Below are 24063 nucleotides of genomic sequence, written 5' to 3'. Positions count from 1 at the left end.
ACCGCTAATCACATGTGGCGATTCGTTTTCCGAAGTCGCCCGAAGTTTCCTTGTGAGGCAACTTCGGGCGACTTCGGAAAACGTACCGCCGCACGTGATTCGCGCCGGCGTTTTTTCATTTTAGCCGGCACAGAGTGAGGGAAGGCGTTTGGGGAGATTTGTCACCGCAAAGACGAGGCGATTAGTCGACAAGCGACCAAATTTCCCCAAAACGCCCAGTTAATTAATTATTGTAACTTATCCCCTTAGCTACTAGAAAGGGAGATCCTACTGTAATGGCATAGGGCCCAAATAAATGACTGTGGCTACAGAGAAACACAGAGTCCAATACGAATTTCCAGGTATAGGACCTGTTATTCAGAATGCTACAGACCTGGCGTTTTCCATACAAGGCATTTTTCTGTTATTTGGATCTTCATATTACTTTTGCTAAAAAATCAATTAAACATTCATTAAACCCATTAGTATTATTTTGCCTGCAATAAGGATTAATTGTATCTTAATTAGAAACGAGTACAAGGAACCATCTTCTTATTAAGGAGAAAAAGGAAATAATTTTTAGAAACTTAAATTATTGAAGTAAAGGGCAACTATCACAAAAACGATTAATAATATTTAATATAAGCTTCATCATACTGAAATAAGAAACTTTGTATATACAATCAATGACATTTTCTGCATCATTTCTGGAATAATCAAGTTTATCTTCACTATTCCTCTCTCAGCATCTGTTTCTCTTCATTCTCTCCTCATGCAGCAGTTGGGTGTCAGATATTCATTGACAGTTATATCCAATATATAGGAGGGCTCCCTTTCCAAGCATATGTATTAGAGCTCACTCAAATAACTGATTCCAGTACAAACAAAATCTAACAAAATAACTGCCTTTTGCACAAATCCAGCATGTAGAGAGACATGATGTCTGTTGATTTTAATAGAGTGAGCTCTAATACATCTTCTAGGCAAAAGGAGCCCCCCCATAAGATATATTGGATCTAACTGTCAATGAATATCTGACACCCAACTGCTGCATGAAGATAGAATGAAGAGAAACAGATACTGAGAGAGGAATAGTGAAGATAAACTATTTAGAAAGTATCTTATTTCAGTATGCTGAAGCTTTTATTATATTTTCAATTTTGTGATAGTACCCCTTTAAAATCAAGTCTATGGAAGAAGGCCTTCCCATAATTTCAAACTTTCTGGATAATGGGTTTCTGGATAAAAGACTCAAATGCTATATTTGTTAATGTCAGATATGCAACCAAAATGAAAAAGAGTGAAATGCACTCACATACTTAAAACATGCATTTAAATGCAATGTGTGTTTTGATGATTTTAGTATGCCTTTCTGGGGAGACACATTCAGACACCTTTTTCAGACACATATTAAATCATGCTTGGCTAATTAGCAATTAATTTAAAAGCATGAGGCAAGGCTGCACAGAATTCGATGCAGGGTGCCTTAAGGTGGCCATACACGGGCCGATAAAAGCTGCCGACAGACCAAGTCGGCAGCTTATTGGCCCGTGTATGGGGGCCCCCGACGGGCTTCCCCGATCGAGATCTGGCCGAAAGTCGGCCAGATCTCGATCGGATGGGGTTAAAAATCCCGTCGGATCGCGGCCGCATCTGTTCGTTGATGCGGTCCCGCGATCCGACCGCCCGTTTGGCGAACGCTAGGATCCGATCGTTGGGCCCTAGGGCCCACGATCGGATCAGCCCGATATTGCCCACCTCAAGGTGGGCATATCGGAGGGAGATCCGCTCGTTTGGCGACATCGCCAAACGAGCGGATCTATCCGTGTATGGCCACCTTTAGACTTAAGTGCTAATTAGCCCCGTAGGATGTGGATTTAATATGTGTCCACTTTTAATTAAAGGAGTGAAAGGAATGAAGTGGTAGCCCTAAACAGGAGTTACTGCTGTATCATGTCAGAGAGAGAGATTCAGTGCACTGTTCCTTTAATCTCCTGCTTTGAATCCTCCACTTGAGATAATCAGGTTTATTAAAAGTAGGAATCCAAACAGATGAGCATAATGTTCATCTCATCCATGGAAGCCTTCCCAGCACAACTGCATTATGGCTCTTACAGACGAGCGTTTGGAGCTGCGCTCCGTTTTTCTGTGTTCAGCCGCAGGGGAGCATAGGAGTAGACGCATTCAGTTTTTTTCAATGGAGCTGTACTCACACAGGCGCCAAACGCAGGAAAAAATGCAGCATGTTGCGTCTCAACCTGCATTCAGCGACTACATGCACCTGTGTGAGTACAGCCCCACTAAAAAAAACTGAATGCGTCTTCTCCTGCGCTCCCCTGCGGCTGAACGCATAAAAACGGAACGCAGGGTAGCGCAGCTTCAAACGCTCCTTTGTAAGAGCCATAACAGTCAGTGTGGCTTTCGGCTCCTATTCTGATGCTGCACAGCTATTATGATTATTATTATATATTTATCCCTCCTATGCTGGGAAGCATCAATAACCTGTTTACAGTATATAGAAATGCAGCCTAACATGAGAAAACCATGAAACAACTGTGACAGCTCAGAATTTTATTTGAGCTCCTGATATTAAATTGGCAGGTGTTTATATTTCAAGAGGTGGTTACCAAAGGAGGAAAAAAACATGACTTAGGGCTCGTATTGACAAGCAATTTAACCTGCACTCCCTGCCCGTTTTAAAGCACTTAGCCGCAGGGGAGTACATGAAGGAATGCAGTCAAATCTTCTTAATAGGCCCCTACTGACACAGGCGCATGTAAGTGGCAAACGCAGGTGGAACACAACATGATACGTTCCACCTGCATTCAGTGCTTACATGTGCCTGTGTCAGTACAGGCCTCTTTAACAGTAGAACCACGCGGGCATTTTGACAACCATTACCTTCCGTTCCGACGCGAGGAAGCGCAGGCGTCACTTTTGATGCGCAGAAACTAAGGTAAGTAATAGGAATGTCGGATGTTGCTGCAGTCTGCATCCAACACGACTGCCAGATGAAGACACAACATGCAGCGTTCGTATCCGACAGTCGTGTCGTGACAGATGCATGCTGCGACAATGTCCGAAATTCCTATTACTTACCTTAGATACATCACAACCAACGTGACGCCTGCGCTTCCTCGTGTTGTGTCGGAACGGAAAGTATCGGATGTCAAAACGCCCGTGTAGTTCTACCCTAAAAGAAATAGCTGCTTTCCTTCCTGCGCACCCCTTTCCTTCCTGCGCACCCCTGCAGCTGAGCGGTTTAAAAAGGAATGTAGGGGAGTGCAGGTTAAACCGCTCGTCAGTACGAGGCTTTATAGTACACATTGGCACATAGTGAGATTGCGTAGGCAGAATGACAAGGCTCAGTATTGCAAAACAATCATGGATTTGATGGGTCACTCGCAGTACATAAACTTGCAAAACAGCATTCGTTGTACTTGTCCTTGGACCTCACTGTCCAGACATCAACAAAACCCCATGTCACGAGGGTCATAATGATCCACTCCAGGACTTTTTGACACCTTATTTCATGTTACAAATCAGTGTAAACAGGAATTTAGAAAAAAAAAACTAGGACTTTATCGCCTTCATGACATGGAGCTGGTTGACATCTCTGACTGATGGGGACATTTTTTATTTGAGATTAAGCTATGGTTCCAGCACTAAATAAAACAGCAGAAAAGGTTTTTAACTTGACTTTTTTTTAACTTTAGGGAGAAGTAATTGCCCCTGGCAATTTTGTCCTTTTTGTAACAATATTCAGCCCCCACCTGGCACCATATATACTACTACATCACTGTCTCATTTCCCATTTGAGCGGTGTCCAACAGTACAGAACTGCTGGCACCCACTATTTTTGGCCAGATCAGTTCTAAATTCTATTCCCAGAATGGCTTTTGGCGATGAGCAGCTTGCTCCTCGCCTGCCCTGCAGAATAAATGTATTCAATTTGTTCTTTGATCAACAGGGCTCATCCTCACAAGCGTTTTCCCTGTGCTCCCTTGCATTCAGTTTAAATGCGTTCAGCCGCAGGGGAGCACAGGAAGGAATGCACACAACTCTTTTAAATGGGCAGTACTGACATAGGCACATGTAAGTGACCAGATTCAGGTGGAACACAGCATGTTGTTCAGGGCTTATGTCGGTACAGGCCCCTTTAAATGAATAGAGTGCGTTCCTACCTGCACTCTTTTGCAGCTGAATGCATTTTAACTCAATGCAGTGGAGCACAGGGAAAAGCCTTAACTGTATGTAAGAACAATTTGAATAAACGTATTCTGCAGGGCTGATGATGAGTAAACTGGGGCATGTCCATTGGGTTCAACCCTGTCATCTGTCCTGGGTCTGTGCCTCCCGGTTCAGATAAATGTACGTAAGCTTGGCTGAAGTAAACTGGAACCCTAAGACACATCTGTGTAACATAACTGAACTTAGTCCCCATAACATTGTAACCAAGAAATGAGGAACAGGGCACTTCAGCATATGAAAAAACAACAAATAATTTTGTAAGAAAAAAGAATCCCAACGTATTTCACCCCTATTATTACTATGGGACCTGTTATCCAGAATGCTCGGGACCTGGGGTTTTCCGGATAATGGATCTTTCCGTAATTTGGGTCTTCATGCCTTATGTCTAATAGAAATTCATTTAAACATTAAATAAACCCAATAGGCTGGTGTTGCTTCCAATAAGGATTAATTATATCTTAGTTGGGATCAAGTACAAGCTACTGTTTTATTATTACAGAGAAAAAGAAAATAATTTTTAAAAATTTGGATTTGGATTTGGATAAAATGGAGTCTACGGGAGACAGCCATTCCTTAATTCGGAACTTTCTGGATATCGGGTTTCCGGATAAGGGATCCTATACCTGTACTACTATTTCATTTTCCTCTTACATTCCTCTTACATTGTGTTTTTGCCAGAAGGAAATCCCCCTTCTCCACCTGTTACCCGGCTGATGAAGGTGGAGCCCCATGTCTAAAATACTCAAGTGATTCTGCTAGGGACTTTCCATTTAATAACACGAGTAGCTATGGCAGGAGGACAGGGGCAGTTGTTCCACCACTTTCTTTTGTTGATCTTATGCAGAGTGTGCCATAAGATGGTGGTTCCTATTAATGTCCTTAAAACCCTTACATGCCCCTGGTTAACTCTCTGCCCATTTTGTAGTCAGGAACAAATTTGGCAAGGCATACATTTCTGGCAGCCTAAACCAGAGGTTAATAAAGCTGTTCCTAACTATTAATCCCCTATCTCCCGCTGTACTAATTTCATCTTCACTTTTGTCAAACAGCATTTCATTCTTAATGTTGGGATTCATTTCCCAGAGAACTCTAATTTATCAAAGCCAAGCAATTCTAGCCGATGGATCAGCTGAGAAGCAATAAATCTGCCCTCCGTGGGAATTGATTATAAGAGCTGCGTTACGTAACCTAAGCATGGAGTGACAGAACCTAAAGGCTGGGATTTGTTGTGTTGTGATATTCTAGAATACTACTCCTTCCCATTCAGTAGCTATTGCTTTCTCCCCCTGCTCTGCATTCTGTTCCATCTGGAATTTGAGTTTTATTAGCTCACCGGCCAAAATATCTACTGGGCAAAGGGTACAAAGGTCTATGTTAATGTGTTTAAAGGGATCCTGTCATCGGAAAACATGTTTTTTTCAAAACACATCAGTTAATAGTGCTACTCCAGCTGAATTCTGCACTGAAATCCATTTCTCAAAAGAGCAAACAGATTTTTTTATATTCAATTTTGAAATCTGACATGGGGCTAGACATTTTGTCAATTTCCCAGCTGCCCCTGGTCATGTGACTTGTGCCTGCACTTTAGGAGAGAAATGATTTCTGGCAGGCCGCTTTTTTTCCTTCTCAATGTAACTGAAAGTGTCTCAGTGAGACATGGGTTTTTACTATTGAGTGTTGTTCTTAGAGCTACCAGGCAGCTGTTATCTTGTGTTAGGGAGTTGTTATCTAGTTACCTTCCCATTGTTCCTTTGTTTGGGGGGGAAAGGGAGTGGGGTGATATCACTCCAACTTGCAGTACAGCAGTAAAGAGTGATTGAAGTTTATCAGAGCACAAGTCACATGACTTGGGGCAGCTGGGAAATTAACAATATGTCTAGCCCCATGTCAGATTTCAAAATTGAATATAAAAAAATCTGTTTGCTCTTTTGAGAAATGGATTTCAGTGCAGAATTCTGCTGGAAAAGCACTATTAACTGATTCATTTTGAAAAAAAAAATTTTTCCCCATGACAGTATCCCTTTAATTGTATAGTTAAATACAAGTCACAGATCCAACAAGAGAACTGGTTTTTGTTTAATAAGAACCTAAATTCTACCACCAATTTGTCAGATGACTGAGAGGAAGCAATCAGAGCAGAGCTTGCTGCTAAGTGTTCTTTATTAGACACTGAGATTGAGAGTACCAGCTACCATTCCCCAGTCACACATTCTTTGTTCTAAATTCAACCACCTTTAATTTGGAATTCAGAAAATTACTCATGAAATTCTCTTTGTTTTACACATGAAAAACATAAGTAACAGTGAATAATCGCCGTAGCTTAGGAAAAGATCCTAGAAGAGGAATGTAGCAGCTGGTGCAAAGTTTGCTCCAGGTCTAGTAACCATAACTATAAGCAAGTAGCAATTTCCCAACCTGAATTTGGAAAGAAAATATCGTATTAGTCCTTAGCTCCTAGAACTGGAGAAAACTTGCACCTCAACACATTAACCTTTGGAAAATTATGATTATGTAGTTGGTCATTATTGGTCTGAAGATGTATCTTTATACTGAGATATAAGGCATTTTGGTGGGGTAATCGAACAAACCCAGCTGGTTAAATGTTGGGCCTGTTGGTATTTTTGCCATTCCCTTTTTGTTTTATTTATTGTTCCTCTGAACTGCATCAGTGATGTGTCTTAGGAGAACATCTGTTGTTTTTGCAGATAATTGCTGTTTATTATGATTTCCTTTTGGTTAAATATGGCAAAAAGTCCATGTTTAGATGGAGAAGACATGCTAATTATATTTCTGCTAAAGAATACATGCCTGTCTTCAGATAACCTGCCTTTCCCTATTACTGGAGCACCTGATTTGGTCTTTTAGGGTCAGGGCACATGCTCAGATTCGGGAGATTAGTCGTGAGGCAACTTCCGGAGAAGCAATCTGAATGCCACCCCGCCGGCGATTTACATCCTAGCTGGCGGGAGGCAGTTCGAGGAGATTAGTCGCCCTGAAGAAGAGGAGATTTGTTGCCGGGCGACTAATTTCCTGAAGCTATCACACCAGTATACAGGAGTCGTCTACATTACACTGGGATGAAAACGCAAGAGTGCATTTGCACCCCGGGATAAATCGTAATTTTATCCTTGTGCTGGATTGAAAATATCCAACATGAGAAGCACAGCAACTGGTCAGTCATCTGCATAGAGAATGAACTTATATAAAATATGGAAATAATAATAAAAATGGGTGAATCAAACTCATTTCTCTTATCCGAAATTTGGACTTATTTTGCGAAAAATTCTCCAAATGCATTTAAGTCAAATTTAATAGTGACAAAAAGTTTTTTTTGATGAGCTACAATTTTTTTTCACCCATTGGAGTTTATGGGCATCTTTTTGCGGGGGAGAAAAATTTCACTCATGACTATTTATAATACATTGTAAGAAACATGTTGAGAACATTATGAAGTGTACACAATATCTAAATGATTTAAAATACATATATGACAAAAAAAAGATGTAAACAATTAACCTAAAGTAAGAATTTCTAATAAATACAGGTATGCTTACCAGAATGCTCAGGACCTGGGGCTTTCTGGATAACTGATATTTCTGTAACTTGGATCTTTATACTATAAGTCTACTAGAAAATCATGTAAACATTAAATGGTTTTGCTTCCAATAAGGAATATATATATAGAAATATATCTCAGTTTGGATCAAGTACAAACTACTGTTTTATTATTACAGAGAAAAAGGAAATCATTTTTAATAATGTGGATTCTTTTTATAAAATGGAGTCTATGGGAGATGGCTTTTCCTTAATTCGGAGCTTTCTGGATAATTGGCTTCTGGATAACGAATCCCATCCCTATCCAATTTTTTCTTTAAAAGGGTGAATGTTTACGGTAAGGGTGATCTCTGATGCAGTTCCTTTAAATATCATGAGAAGGCTGGAGATGGAGTGCACATGCTATTGATGGTAGTTGTCAACAGCAAAGAAGAATTATAGCCTAGTGTTAGATTTCCTTCACAAACCCTCTCTGATAGATAGATAGATAGATAGATAGATAGATAGATAGATAGATAGATATACACACACACACACATATACACACACGTTTCTGTCTGCAGTGCAAAACCAATCTCTGAATATGAAGGAAAAGGGGATTCGATTTACGGGAGACAAAATATAAAACAGAGAGAAGAAAAGAAACCTTTTATATTGTTTTTTAAGGAAAAAATGTAATATCAAGAGAGCGAACAAACTGAAATGAAAGTCTGTAACTACAACAACCATTAAGCCCTGACTTGTAAACAGTCACCACTTAGTTCAGCCTTTGGAAGATTTTGATTGATCAGAGTTGACAGCCAATCGAATGATTGATTGCCATTGTCTTTCTTCTACGTTGCTGTCCCATGAGTTTCCAGAATTCTCATTAAAGGACTATAATTTGAGAATCTTAAGTGTGACATCTCTTGTTGCAGAAGTAAAAATGCATGCTATGCCCCCAGCCTGTGTGTTGGGCAGATAACAAGGACATGTTTATGCAACCCAATCAAGCCGAAAGCTATTTCACTGCACTGATTACAATAAAAAATTATAAGACAGACATGGTGCTCTTTCATTTTTAACTTCTCTGTTAGAGAACTACTGAACATTTCATCATGAGCCGACAGTTATTGTAATGCACCAAAACGTGGCACTCAATGCACAAATAACCAGCAATAGCTCCACGTACAAAAGCCTTTTTATTTATTTTTAAATCAGTTGCACAAAAGGGAGTTTTATATTTCCTCTAGTTTTATATATTTAGGGATTTACGATTACATGTAGGGGACCTGTTATATCCATACCTTAAAGGTGCCCATACACGCACTAAGATCTTACAATATAGTATAGGTATAGGGATGCACCGAATCTCCGAATCCTTCGTGAAAGAACCGAATCCAACCCCTAATTTGCATATGTAAATTAGGGGTAGGAAAGGAAAAAGTGGAAAAAAATTCTTCTTTTGTGATGAAAAGTCATGCGATTTCCCTACCCGCCCCTAATTTACATATGCAAATTAGGATTCGGATTCCATTTCGGCCAGGCACAAGGATTCGGCCGAATCCAAATCCTGCTGAAAAAGGCCGCATCCCGAACCAAATCCTGGATTCGGTGCATCCCTAGTATGGTACCTGTTATCCAGAATGCTTGGGACCTGGGGTTTTTACGGATAAGGGATCTTTGTGTAATTTGGATCATCATCCCTTAAGTCTACTAGAAAATCATGTAAACATTAAATAAACCCAATAGGCTGGTTCTGCCTCCAATAAGGATTAATTATTTCTTAGTTTCGATCAAGTACAATGTACTGTTTTATTATTTTACAGAAAAAAAGGAAATCATTTTTAAAAAGTTGGATTATTTGATTATAATGAAGTCTATGGGAAACGGCCTTTGCGGAATTCTGAGCTTTCTGGCAAACGGTTTTCCGGATAACAGATCCCATACCTTTATTTATACTATACTTGGTGCGTATATGGTCATCTCATCCCTTGGCCAAAGTGTAGCCATCTTTGGAGGGGTTACTGCTGAATCATCTGATAGAGGTAGCGTTCTGTTGTTTATATATGAATATCTGATATTTTAGCTTTTAACGTTTGTAGTGAAAACAAACCAACGGTCGCAGGAAAGATCGTAATTGTAACGTGTATGGCCAGTTTAAGTCAATTTAATTAAAACAATTAAACACTAATTTAACACAATAGGAAGGTTATGCCTCTAATAAAGATTAATTATATCTTTGTTAGGATACAGAGAAAAGGAAGTAATTCATAAAAATTAGAAATTTTTGATTAAAATGGAGACGGCCTTTCTGTAATTCAGAGCTTTCTGGTTAACGGGTTTCCACCACCGGTATCACCAGAGAATTTTCAATTTGCTTGCGTCAGAGTGGGCAGCTATGTGAAATTGGTACTCAGTGATTAAAATAACTGACTCCCATTCAATGTTCTACTCTCGGTCACAATACTGACCCTTATCTTGGCTTTTTTTTTTTTTAAATAAATGTACCAACTGGACTTGAATTAAATTTGAAATTGCAAATAAAATTGTTCTTCCACCCTGTGACTAGTTCCATTCCATTACTCAAACTGTGACCAGCTCCAATACATACCCAACTAACTGCACTACATATCCAGCCTGCAGATAGCTGCATTGCAAATTCAATCTTTATTTACACACTTTACATTCTACTGATGTCTATCTAAGTCAAACCCACCCCATGATGTCTTTTAGTCCCCATATTTTACGCTACACACCATCTCTGGAATGCTGTGTAGATATCAGTAAATGTAAAATAACTTCAAACAAGTGGCTGTTCACTAAACACCTCACCATGCCATGGCTTTGCAACGAATAGTTCTTAAAGGAGAAGTAACCCCTTAAAATGAATATGACTAAAAATGCCATATTTTATATACTGCACTTATTGCACCGGCCTAAAGTTTCAGCTTGTCAATAGCAGTGAAGACCCAAGACTTCAAACTTGTCACAGGGGGTCACCATCTTGGAAAGTGTCTGTGACACTCACATGCTCAGTGGGCTCTGAGCAGGTGTTGAGAAGCTAATCTTAGGGGTCGTCACAAATTATCAAGCAGAAAATTAGGTTTGTCTGTAATATAAGCTGATGCTACAGGGCTGATCATTAAATTCTGATGCTAGTTGCACTGGTTTCTGTGCTGCCATGTAGTAATTATCTGTATTAATTACTAATCAGCCTTATATTGTGACATTTCTATTCTATGTGTACTTTATATTGTGAGTGGATCTCTAAGGTCAATAAAAACAGCAGCACAGAGCATGTGCAGTGAATCAGCAGAAAAGAAAATGGGGAGCTACTGGGGCATCTTTGGAGACACAGATCTTTACTGCTAAAGGGCTGTGGTTGCCTTGGGCTGGTACAGAAGCCCAAAACATAATGTACAACCATTTCTAGCTACTTCTTTAGTTAAGCTTTAATTCTTCTTTAAGGGATTGTACTGACCAGTGTTTTTCACTGTGCTCCATTGTGTTCAGTTTAAATGTGTTCAGCCGCGGCAGAGGAAGGAAACAGGCTATTAATTTAAAGGGCCCCATACTGACACAGGCTCATGTAAGCACCAAACGCAGGTAAAACACATGCTGTGTTCCATCTGCATTTGGCTCTTACATGCGCCTGTCATAAGGAATCGAGTCGGCTGCGGCCCTTCCTTTGCTCCCCTGCAGCTGAACACATTTAAACTGAAAAGACGGTAATGCAGCGAAAAACGCTAGTCAATATGAGCTCAAACAAAAATCTCTTCTATCCCACTTAAATTACAGCTCTGATGTGGCCCCTTTTAAAGGAGAATTCAACCCATAGTTTAAAAAAAACCCTCCCGCCATACCCTGCCGTAAACTCAGAGGCCAGAAACTGCATGGAGGGGTGAGTATAAAATTAAGGGCATTTGCCCGGGGGGCAGGTAGGCTGGGGGGTCTCCCCAGGGTAGGGGGGGGAGGGTTTTTATTTTTATTATGGGTTGAATTCTCCTTTAAATGGGACGCTTTGAAAAATATTACTAACTGCTGGCATGTAATTGCTGAATACACCAACTCTCTGGGGTAAGAAACATCTTTGCGTTTGTAATGATAAATTCAGCCTTTTCTTAGATTACATATTTTAACTCTTTATTAAGAATAGTAATTAGTACTGTTCAAAAGCTGAAAACTGGTACTAGACTATAAGCCTGGATTTAAAAAAAAAAAAACATCCCTCAAATAGAGTAAAGACGTGAACTTGGGGTCAATGACCCCAGCAGCAAAAACTATTGCTTTGCCAGGCTACTATTTTTTTGTCTATTCATATTCCACACTGGAGAGCTGCTAAACAAAAATAAAAATAATTCAAAATCCACAGGAAAAAAAAAAGTGAAGACCAACTGCAAATAGTCTCAGAACAACAAGCTCTGCGTCATCTCAAACAAAATGTTTATCTTGAGGTCTGAAACTGTTACAGTACTTATATTTCAGACATAGACGCACATTTATCAAAGATCGAATTTTGAGTTTTTTCGAACTCTATTAAATTCGAATATACTCAAAATTCATAATATTTAAAACTTGCACAAATTTTATCAACTCGCAAACTTGAATCGAATTTGAATCAAATTTTTTTTCCGAAAAAAAAAAACTCGAATGTCAGGAAGTCAAGTAACATGTCCGAATTGGTCCCTGGACCTCTCCCATCGACTTGTACATGAACTCGGCAGTTTTTAGGTGGAGTATAGACTAATTCGAATTTTTAAAGGGCCAGAGTTTGATAAATCTCAAAATTTGAATTCAAATTCTAATCGAGTTTGGATAATAATCCGAATTTGACAGTTTTGACCATAAAAAAAATTGAACTTTCGAATTTTCAATTCAACCCTTAATAAATTTGTCCCATAGTGTGAGAGTAGGTTAGAACAAAATGTTGTATGGCAAAGTATGTAGCTTTAATAAACCATCACACAGTGACTTACCTTGTCCTGTTCAGCAGTCACAACAGGTCACCTCCAGTCATAGACCTCTCATCACTTTCGCATGGCTCCGGGAACATAAAATAGCAGAATGTCAGCAAAAGGTGCAACTATAACCAAGACAAACCTAGAGGGAAAAAAAGAAATAACTTTCACTACATGGATCAGTAAATGACCCCTATTGCTTTCTATAACACATACCTCCCAACATTTTGAAAATACAAAGAGGGAGACCATGCCCGTTTTATGGCCACACCCTCTAATTAGTATAATATTTCATGTGCTTTCTGAAAGAGCCAGCATTTTAGGATGAAACTGCTTTCTGGCAGCTGTTGTTTCTCCTAATCAATGTAACTGAATATGTCTCAGTGGGACCTGGATTTTACTATTGAGTGCTGTTCTAAGATCTACCAGGCAGCTGTTATCATGTGTTAGGGAGCTGCTATCTGGTTACCTTCCTATTTTTCTGTTGGTGAGGGGAAGGGAGGGGGTGATATCATCCCAACTTGCAGTACAGCAGTAAAGAGTGACTGAAGTTTATCAGAGCACAAGTCACATGACTGGGGGCACCTGGGAAACTGACAATATGTCTAGCCACATGTCAGATTTAAAAAAAAAATCTGTTTGCTCTTTTGAGAAATGGTTTTCAGTGCAGAATTTTGCTAGAGCAGCACTATTAACTCACGCGTTTTGAAAAAAAACATGACAGTATCCATTTAATCCATGCCCTCCCTACTACATTCACTGCCCCTAATGAACTCGCCCACCCACCATAGCTACACCGAAACTGCAAAGCAGCACAATAGGGCTGTGGCCACTATGTTTGCATCACTTTCATTCCCAGGCTCCTCGTCAGTGATTGGAGATATTTCCTTCTAAATTCAGATTCAAATCCACAAACATGTTTCCCAGAAAAACACAAGTCCCTTAAAAAGAAGAAGAAGAACCAGAAATCAACATCACTCTGTTACTCGAGAATCAGTGCCATAGATTCTTACCTGCATATTTACATTTAACAATAACGAGAGATGCCATATTGCCTGCCGATGCAAGCAAGCAGCAAAGAATCTGCCCCTCCTATACATAAACAGAATATGCAAAAGAGGAATGTTTGGTGTCCAAAATAAACTATTTCCTCATAGCGTTTAAGACATGAATCAAATGAAATGTGAGACAAAGCCTCTATGTAAATGAGATACATTTTACTTTTAAAATTGAGGGGAAATCCATGTAAAATGAGCAGAAATAACTCATACTGTGATTAATGATCATGAGCCATCTGGTATCCCAAAGATAAAACATATGGAAATCAATCACTAGAGAGGAGGGCACAAATATAAAACAGGATTCAGAGAGAAGATATTATTCATCCACCCCAAGCTTATTTTCTTCCTTTTAAAATTGACAGAACATAAAACCCAGACTTTCTTAAATCACCTGCAGGCACAGGATCTATTAACCAGAATGCGCCAAAATCCCAGAATGTCATTTCCCAGCCTTAGTGATTTTTATCATTTTGAAATGTGTTTAAAGGAACGGTAAGACCAAAAAATGGAAGTGTTTTAAAGGAATTAATCGATAATGTAGTATTGGTAGAACTGGAGTTTGCTTCAGAAACACTACTATAGTTTATATAAACAAGCTGCTGTGTAGCCATGGGGGCAGCCATTCATGCACAGGATACACAGTAGATAGCAGATAAGTTCTGAAGAGTTCCATTGAACAAGCTTATCGGTTATCTGCTGTGTATCCTGTGCTTTTTCTCCTTTTTTAGCTTTGAATGCTGTTACTTTCAAGCATTTGCTTCATGGTTGCACACCCTCAGTTGAAATATTTGGTCTACAAGTATGGGACCTGTAATCCAGAATACTCGGGACCTGGGGTTTCTGGATAACGGATCTTTCCATAATTTGGATCCTTAAGGGGCACATTTACTTAGCTCGAGTGAAGGATTAGAATAAAAAATAATTCAAATTTCGAAGTATTTTTTTGGCTACTTCGACCATCAAATTGGCTACCTCGATTTCCAATCGAACGATTCAAACTAAAAATCGTTTGACTATTCGACCATTCGATAGTCGAAGTACTGTCTATTTAAAAAAAACTTCGACCACCTAAAACCTACCGAGCACCAATGTTAGCCTATGGGGAAGGTCCCCATAGGCTTTCCTAGCTTTTTTTGATTTTTTGATCGAAGGAAAATCGTTCGATCGATGGATTAAAATCCTTTGAATCGCTCGATCGAAGGAAATGCGGTAAATCCTTATTCGAAGTCGAAGGATTTTACTTCGATGGTCGAATATCGAGGGTTACCGGTGATTAACCCTCGATATTCGACCAATAGTAAATGTGCCCCTAAGTCTACTAGAAAATCATGTAAACATTAATAAACACGATAGGCTGGTTTTGCTTCCAATAAGGATTCATTACAGGTATGGGATCCGTTATCCGGAAAAACTATTTCCTTTTTCTCTGTAATAATAGAACAGTACCTTGTACCTAATTACGTCAAGTCTATCGACGTTAGACTGTGTAGTTTCAAAAGAGAGCCAGTCAGAATTACGTCTTCAGACTAAATTACGCCAATAATGTCTGAATCAGGTCTGTTTTAATGAAACCGGAATAGCTGATCAAGCGTATTGGATGCTCTATTAAACATAATTTGTTCTAGATTAAAATGGCCATGTAGTAAATCATGTGTGGCATTGCCAAGATGTTTAAACTGATTGCAAGGACAGACAAACCCACAAATCATAATGAGTTTGTAAAGAAATGTCACCTCAAACAAACCATAAACATTTTGACAGAAACAATGAGTAGGTGACTCAGTACAGTGATCAGTGCTCCAGTCCCTTCTAACCAGACTCTATTCCTCAGAAAACTATTATTATTTTATTATTAACATGTATTTACAGAGCGCCAACATATTTCACAGCGCTGAAACTATGAAAGATGAATAGAAGACCCAGGATAAAGCCGATACCAGGGCCTGTGATTACTGGTATAAGAACAGGTAATATATTTGTGGAAAATAGGACGACCCATCCAGACCCATTTTTGTTTCCATCCTTTAGGTTAAGAATCTTCATGTGGGTGTCTGTCTTTCTACATACCGACCTACCTACCTACCTACCTACCTACCTACCTATGCCTGCCTTTTTGCTGGATCTCCCTCAAATGAGCTTGTTAAAGTTACCCTGGGGTCAGGACTGAAACCTACTCTGTTTTCTGAGCTCTCCTCTCTCCGACTATGATAACCTCAAAGAGATGCCTACTATTGCATGCCTGATTGACATCAACAAAGTTTCCCTGACCCACACTCAACCCTAACCCGCTCTGCTACGACCCACGCCCGCACCCGCTTCCAGGGGTCCTTTTATAGACCCGCGCCGACCCGCCCCACAGATGACATCGCAATGACTTCACAAAAGGGCCGGGGCAAGCTGACGCGAGACTATAAAATCGGAAGTCGGATGCTGGCATTTGAACCCGCGAGGAGCACTGCGAGGTCGACCCGAACCCGCCCGACCCGCGGATTCCGCGGGTATCGGGTCGGCCCGCACATCACTACTAGGCAGCTCTCTAGTTGGAGAGAGGAGTGCTCAAAATCCAAAAGGGGTGGAGCAAGACAAGGAAGTAACTAAAAGAGCTGCAGTTGAGCTGCTTGTCACAGAGGAACAACATAAATCTTAGTGCAGGAATATAGGTATGTTGTTCTGGGGACTGTTTCGAGTAATTTTAGGGGATTGTAAAATAAAAGGTTTACTTAAAGGAACAGCAACAACAAAAAATGTGTAGATGTTTTTTTAGAAGTTCCTGATCCTTTAAATAGATCTAAGCCCACAGTGGTTTTTATTTTTTTACAGGAGCACACAGTCCCCTGCCACCCCAACCACATCACCCCAACTTCTCCCACCCTTACAGTCCACCAGTGGTTCCACCAGAACTGAATGGCTATGCAGTCACTTAATTTCTGTTCGGGGTCAGATGCCAGCAATCAGTGACCAAGAACATGCATCAGTGGCCAAGAACCACAGGTTGACTTTTGGTACACGCACCCCTGCTCACCAATCACTGCCATCCACCCTGGGAATGAAAATAACATAACCAGTCATGGCAGCCATAAATTGTCTAAGCACATTAGGCACATATTTTCAGTTTGTTTTATGCTTATTTTTCTCGTTAAAAACTCTGCTTTCTAGATAAAAGCGAATTGTAATGTCATTCCAAAATGATCTATGCTTGCTACATTTAGGACAAAAACAGTGCCAAACCCAAGTGCATGTTTTACATACCAAAAAAAGAGGAGGGTGACAGCAGAGAGACTACAAAGTACAGTTAGGGCAGCATTCCACGTGTGTTAAGATAACAGAGTAAAGTATGTGAATTCCAACAATGCCGTCTGAAAAAAAATGCCACTTGCTCTCACAGTGGTTCACCTTTAAGTTAACTTTTAATGTTATAGAATGGTCACTTCTAAGCAATAATTCAATTGGTCTTCGTTATTTTTTTTTTTTTTACAGTTTTTTGAATTATTGTCTTCTTCCTCTTAGTCTTTCCAGCTTTCAAATCAAGTCACTGACCCCATGTAAAAAAACACATGCTCTGTAAGGCTACAAATGTATTGTTATTGCTACTTTTTATTACTCATCTTTCTATTCAGGCCTGTCCTATTCATATTCCATTGTCTTATTCACATCAATGAATGGTTGCTAGGGCAATTTGGACCCTAGCAACCAGACTGCTGAAACTGCAAAGCTGCTGAATAAAAAACTAAACTCAAAAACCACAAATAAAAACAATTGCAAATTGTCTCAGAATATCACTCTCTATGTCATAATAAATATTAATTTAAAGGTGAACAACCCCTTTAATATCATAATGAAAGTTGTTTTGTTGTCAAGTAAATAGGAACACTCAATGATACCAGACTTATTAGAATCCAGATATAACAGCTGTGTGAGTCACTGGGATTTTCCAGATGAGAAATATGGTCTTCCCGAAATCCCCGTGTTACAGAACATTTAGGTCCTACTGATTTCAATCTTATATCTGCAACACATTTAATAAAAGCAAGCCTATTGGATTTATTTAATGTTTAAATCAATTTTTAGTATGAGAAGATCCAAATAACGGAAAGATCCGTTATCCAGAAAAATCCAGGTCCCAAGCATTCTGCATAAGAGATCCCATACCTGTACATATATGGTGAATTAAGTATCCCAAACCCCCTATTGCTAAGTATAATGATTTTATAAGTCACAGAGGGGTTTATAAAGTGTTAAAACATGTCATGGAACTTCAAGGTGACTAATACTCTTGTTTTTCAAAAGGGGATTCTTTATTATAAGACACAAGATTCATTGAGTCATGTAACAGAAATTAATACATCACGGAGTACAGATTATAACTGAAGATGTCACTAAGCAGCGATTATATAGTGAATAAAGTACCCCCTCTTGTAAAATATAACGATATTATAAGTTACAGAGGAGATTCATGACCATATAAAAACACGAGGCCGAGTGTTTTTATACAGGTCATGGAACTCCGAGGTAACTTTTAATATCCTCATATTTTGCAACTGGGGGGTACTTTATTATAATACACAAATTTCAGTGAGTCATGTGACAGAAATGACATCAGAACTCACCGTTTATAACTGATGACATCAGAACTCACCGTTTAAGGATATAATTTACAAGATATTCATGGCTTTTGTGTATTATAAGGATTTATTTACAGGATATTCATGCCTCTTATGTATTATAATAATACAGGTATAGGATCGATTACCCAGAGAACTTTGGGTTTTACAAATAAGGGATTTTTCCATAATTTGGATCTACGTACATTAAAAGTCTGCTTAAAGGTAATTTAGACATAAAATATACCTATAATAGCATACTTCCCAACTGTCCCGTTTTTCGCGGGACAGTCCTGATTTTGACAGCTCAACCCGCAGTCCCAGGTTTGTTACTGAAATGTCCCTTTTTGATCTCCTGCACTGAACAGCCAGAAAAAGATACAAAGTTTCTAACTTAATTGATTTTGGCAGAGAGCCCAGAATGGATACTTAGATACTTTTGCAACATAAGCAGGTCTCTTGGGAGAACTTAGACTCACATCTTAAGGACAATTCACCTTCATTAGCAAAACTGTAATAACACATAAATAACCACAGAAGTGTGTTCAAACTTTCATAATCTGGCAAATCTTGTAAAATGGACATGGTAACTAGGGGGTGTGGCCAAAAAATGGGCGTGGTCAAAACATTTTTTTGTCCCTCTTTCTGTTTCCAAAATGTTGGGCGGTATATAATAGGGATTTAAAATCTTGCTTCCAATAAGAATGACTTATATCTTAGTTTGGCTCAAGTACAAGGGACTGTTTTATTATTACAGAAAAAAAAGGAAATCACTTACAACCTGAATTATTTGCTTATAATGGTACGATAACAGGTTTCCGGATAATTGATCCCATACCTGTAAAAAATAATGCACATAAAAGCTTCTATGTTTAAGCGTCTATGTGCATTATGACAAATAAGCAACAAGTTAAAAAATAAGATAATTTAAAGACCACTGTGCCTTGGATATGTTATGCTTTCCAAAGGCAGTGCTACAAGTAAGAGAAAGCACTCAAATTCCTACGCTTTCTGTTGTGTGTCCGTTTGAATAATAGCACAATTTTAAGATATCCTTGTTCAGACAAAGCGGGACAGGTAGAGAGGTGGAAAAGCCTGCGAATTCCCACAGAGAGCACAGTCTATGCAAAGGGGTCAAGCAGTAGCGATGGCCCAATACTCCCAAGAGCAGCAGCTGTAGGTAGGGTGAATCTCAAAAAAGCATCATACCGTATACCTCTGCAATGTAGCAAAGGATCTGCCTCCCGCCGGTGATTTACATTCTAGCCGGCGGGAGGCAGTTTGAGGAGATTAGTTGCCCTGAAGAAGAGGAGATTTGTCGCCTGGCATGTACTGCAGCCTCATCTAACAAAACACTCTGTATCAACAAATTAAAGCCAAGCTTTTCCCTGGGAATGAACACATTCAATTACTGGTACTGCACTGGGTTTTCAGGAGACAGGTCTGTAAGTCAACAGATAACAACATATTTATAGAAGAATAAAGGAAACAATCAAACACTAATCATTGTTTCATTCAATTAGAAAATGTAAAAATTAGATCTAATTAGCTGGACCTCCTGTATAGGTCAGTCTTTGTATGTCTGATGTAAACACCGCTCAATACAGTGCTGCACAATATGTTGGTGCTTTATAAACATTTGCCCACATTCAACAACATATGAATGGTACCACAACTTATAATTTCTATATATCTTTAGATCAGTGAGGAACAATATAACCCCATAACTGTGTTCAATATAAGGGCCTGCACTTAAAAGATGTTCTTCCTTTTGTTGGAATGTTACACAATTTAGAGCATGAAATCCTTTCCACTAACTCCCACTCTCTGAGCTCCGGAGAGTCATTGTAGAGATAAGTCTTCATAATGGGCTGTTTATATTGACTGCCTCATTCATCCTTTGCTACTTATTTTATACTGGAAACTGCACTTGCAGAGTTCTGCCAATTAAAGGGGACCTAAGATGGCCACACACAGGCTGATAAAAGCTGCTGACAGACCGAGTCGGCAGCTTATCGGCCGGTGTGTATGGTCTTCCGACAGGCTTTCCTGATCGATATCTGGCCAAAAGTCGGCCAGATGTCAGTCAGGTAGGCTTAAAAATCCCTTCGGAACGCGATCGGAACAAATAGATGCGGCCGTGATATGACAGGATTTTGAATGTTGGCTATATTATGATCCAATTGTTGGGCCCTAGGGCCCACGATTGGATCAGCCCTATATCGCCCACTTCAATGTGGGCATATTGGGGAGAGATCCGCTCATTTGGCAACATCACCAAACAATCGGATCTCTACGTGTATGGCCACTTTTAGCAACAATTTCCAATTCTTTTTTTTTGTGTTAGAAGAGCAAAATAAACATTACCGTATATACTCGAGTATAAGCCGACCCGAGTATAAGCCGAGGTACCTATTTTTACTTAAGAAAACTTATTGACTCGAGTATAAGCCTAGACACAACTACAGCCCTGTCTCCCAGCAGAGCACATTCCGCCAAAGCGACCCCCCCAGCAATCAACTGGACTTCTTTGCAAAGTTGATGGTGACAGAAAATCGCCAAACGGATAACTGTGTGCATTGTCCCACTGTCCCACTACCATGTGCAGAGGGTGCTGTGTGATATTGCCATCACTGTTAATCCTTCATATAACCAACAGAGGGCGCTGTGTGATATTGCAGTCACTGTTATTCTTTCATATAACCAACAGAGGGCGCTGTGTGATATTGCAGTCACTGTTATTCTTTCATATAACCAACAGAGGGCGCTGTGTGATATTGCAGTCTCTCCACAAGCGAACTGTTGGAATGATTAAAAGTGACTCAGCAATCTCAGCTACTGCCCACTGACTCGAGTATAAGCCGAGGTAGACTTTTTCAGCACATTTTGGATGCTGAAAAACTTGGCTTATACTCGAGTATATACGGTACTTAAACTATACAAATTATTTACATTTTGTTACTCAGTCTGGAAATTCATAATGTTATTAAGAAAGGATTTGTATTATACCAAAATCTAGTTTATGTGCCAGAATGGGGCACCTGATGCGTATGCCCACACATATATCACATATATCATCAAGGCTTGAAAAAAGGCCTAGTAGGCCCGAAACATTGCCTTTTGTATGATTTGGGCTGAGTAATTAAATTCTTCTTTGAGTACTATTACGGCTTATACAGTGTGCTACTGGTGATTTTCTTCGATAAATGGATATGACCCTATGGCAAGAGTGGGTGGGTCCTTCAGTACAGCACCTGGCACAACAAAAGTGTTTGTTTTTTGAGGTGAGCACTCCACAATAGTGACTACACAATTGTGGAGTGCGGGGAGTGCAGTGACATCAAGGAAGAGCAGAGTAGAAAGTGAAGTAATAGCCTGCCCCGCCTCTATGCCTGATTGACAGCTGAGATTTTTTAATAACTTTATAACAGGTACAGCTGTTTTAATAAAAAAAAGAATTTGGGTTTCATGTTTAATTTGAATGGGACTTTTATTAGACAGCTTTTTATGTCTCGGTGACATGTCCCCTTTAATACCAGTTATTTTTCATTCCGTGTATTATTTTATGTAAAGCTCCTCTAATACCTCCTTAAATTCTAATCAAAGTCCACCTTTGTATTTAAGAAAAATACTGGTGAATAAAATATTTTGCATTAAGACCCGCTCTTTCCTCGTGAGGCAACTTCGGAAATCGAAGCACCGTGAGTGCATTAGCGCAGGTGATTCTTCATTGAAGCAGACGGAAGGCAGTTCGGGGAGATTGTCGCCCGCAGAAGAGGCGATTAGTCGCCAGGCGACTTAATCTCCCCGAATCTGCCCGTCTGCCCCAACCGTAAGACTTTCTAAAACAGACGCTTTAGTCCCTTTCTCCCTTCTGGTGCAATTTTCTATTGCAGCTTCTCCTTCAGAAAGCCACTGTTTCATGATCTTTGTAGTGGTATTTTTGGCCTCTAACATTCTTACTAATTACCCCCAGGGGTAACTCAATGTTGCTAATTTTATTATTTTCCCCTGCTGGTGGCTGAATACATTCCTGTACTTTGGTCCTTTCACTGACATGCAGCCATTTATGTCATTTGTTTGGGCTGCAAATATTTGCCTTTTTTGTTCTTCCATCTCTTTATATTTGTCCAATGTCGGACCTGCTCTTGATGACAGGCTGATGTGTCCCACCCCATGCATGTCCTTCTCCTCCAATTTGAGAAAAGAACATACAAACAAAAAAACGTACAAAAAGAAGCAGTTTCAGCACATTACAGGGTTCACCACTTTTCTCTCTTGAGCACAATTTAATTATTTGGGATTTCACTAAATGTATTAAAATTACCTGTGCTGAAACAAGGACGTACATAACATTTGGTTCATTCTTCATCTAGATCTTGTGTCTTTAAAGAATAAGGAAAAGTACAATTCATGGGAGTTGCCAAATGTTAGGGCACTACCCAAGGATTGTAATCACTTACATGATAACCTCCTGTTAGCAGAAAACTGCAATACTCATCCATAAAAATATACCGGATTTCAGTATACGATCATTACTGAAACAAAAATGTAGCTGCCAGCCCTCCTGGCACACATATAGTGTTCCCATGAGCAAGCAAGGGCAAGTCAGAACTGTTTTCTCTTTAAAAACAAGTTCTCCAGAAGCTCTTGTGTAGGCAATGATGATAATAGTGCTCCTGGCACTCCTTACTAGTCCATTTCTCTATGGGCACCCCTCTCCATAACATTAGCTGTTGGCAGTGCTCCTGCATCTGATTCATGAGCAGCTAAAGCTATTCTAGCATGCAAAGCCATCATGGAAACAAGTATGTAAGCCTCAAGGGATGCCAAGCTACTTACACTGCATAAAAGATCTGACTGGTATAGCAAAATAAAACTGCAAGCAGTTCCCCTTTAACATAAAACATTCAAAAATAAATTGCTTCACACAGATGAAGACAATGTAAAACCAAAATACTATGCAACATATATATTTTGCTATCCAGCAAACACACACATCTCCCACTTTTTCTATGAGCCTTCACGCAACAGCTGATACAATGACCATTCTGTCCCAACTTCCATTTTAGGGGGGGGAGACTAGGATGTCAGTCCCTTTCTATCCCAAAATCCTTTGCTTCAAGGGTAATGGCTAGGATGTTAGCTCCCATTCTATCTCATAATCCTTTGCTACTGGAATGATAGTTAGTGTGTTAGCTCCCTTTCTAACCCAATATCATTTGCTGCTGGGATAATGGCTAGAATGTCAAATTCTTTTCTCTCCCAAAATCCTAAGCTGACCTCCTAGCCACTATTTCAGCAGCATTCATTATATCCCATAATCAGCAGCACCCTTTCTATCCCATAATACTTTGCTGATGGGATAAATGTGTATGATGTCCCCTTCCTTTCTCTCCCAGAACCCAATATCATTTGCTGCTGGGATAATGGCTAGAATGTCCCATTCATTTCTATCCCAACATCCTAAGCTGAAATCCTAGCCATTATTTCAGCAGCATTCATTCTATCCCAAAATCCTTTGCTGATGAGATGATAGTTAGAATGTCAGCTCCCTTTCTATTCCAACATCCTTTGCTGCTGAGATAATGTGCATGATGTCCCCTTCCTTTCTCTCCCATAATCCTTAGCTGACATCCTAGCCATTATTTCAGCACCATTCATTATATCCCATAA

The 24063-nt window shown here is 39.6% G+C and overlaps 1 protein-coding gene across 3 annotated transcripts in view; it reads right to left on the bottom strand.

The window, feature by feature from the left end:
* The window catches only part of LOC108719851 (MAGUK p55 subfamily member 7), a 216991-nt gene that overhangs the window by 179469 nt on the left and 13459 nt on the right, over window positions 1–24063 (bottom strand). For all 3 annotated transcript variants that reach the window (XM_041567396.1, XM_041567397.1, XM_018269077.2), the window contains exon 2: window positions 12744–12867. The gene's annotated coding sequence lies outside the window, so the exon portion shown is untranslated. The remainder of the gene's footprint in view (window positions 1–12743; window positions 12868–24063) is intronic.

Source organism: Xenopus laevis, chromosome 6S (genome assembly GCF_017654675.1).
Source record: "Xenopus laevis strain J_2021 chromosome 6S, Xenopus_laevis_v10.1, whole genome shotgun sequence".
In the NCBI taxonomy this organism is placed as follows: Eukaryota; Metazoa; Chordata; class Amphibia; order Anura; family Pipidae; genus Xenopus; species Xenopus laevis.
The sequence above is the reverse complement of the archived record's forward strand: the minus strand, read 5'-3'. Positions and strand labels throughout refer to the sequence as shown.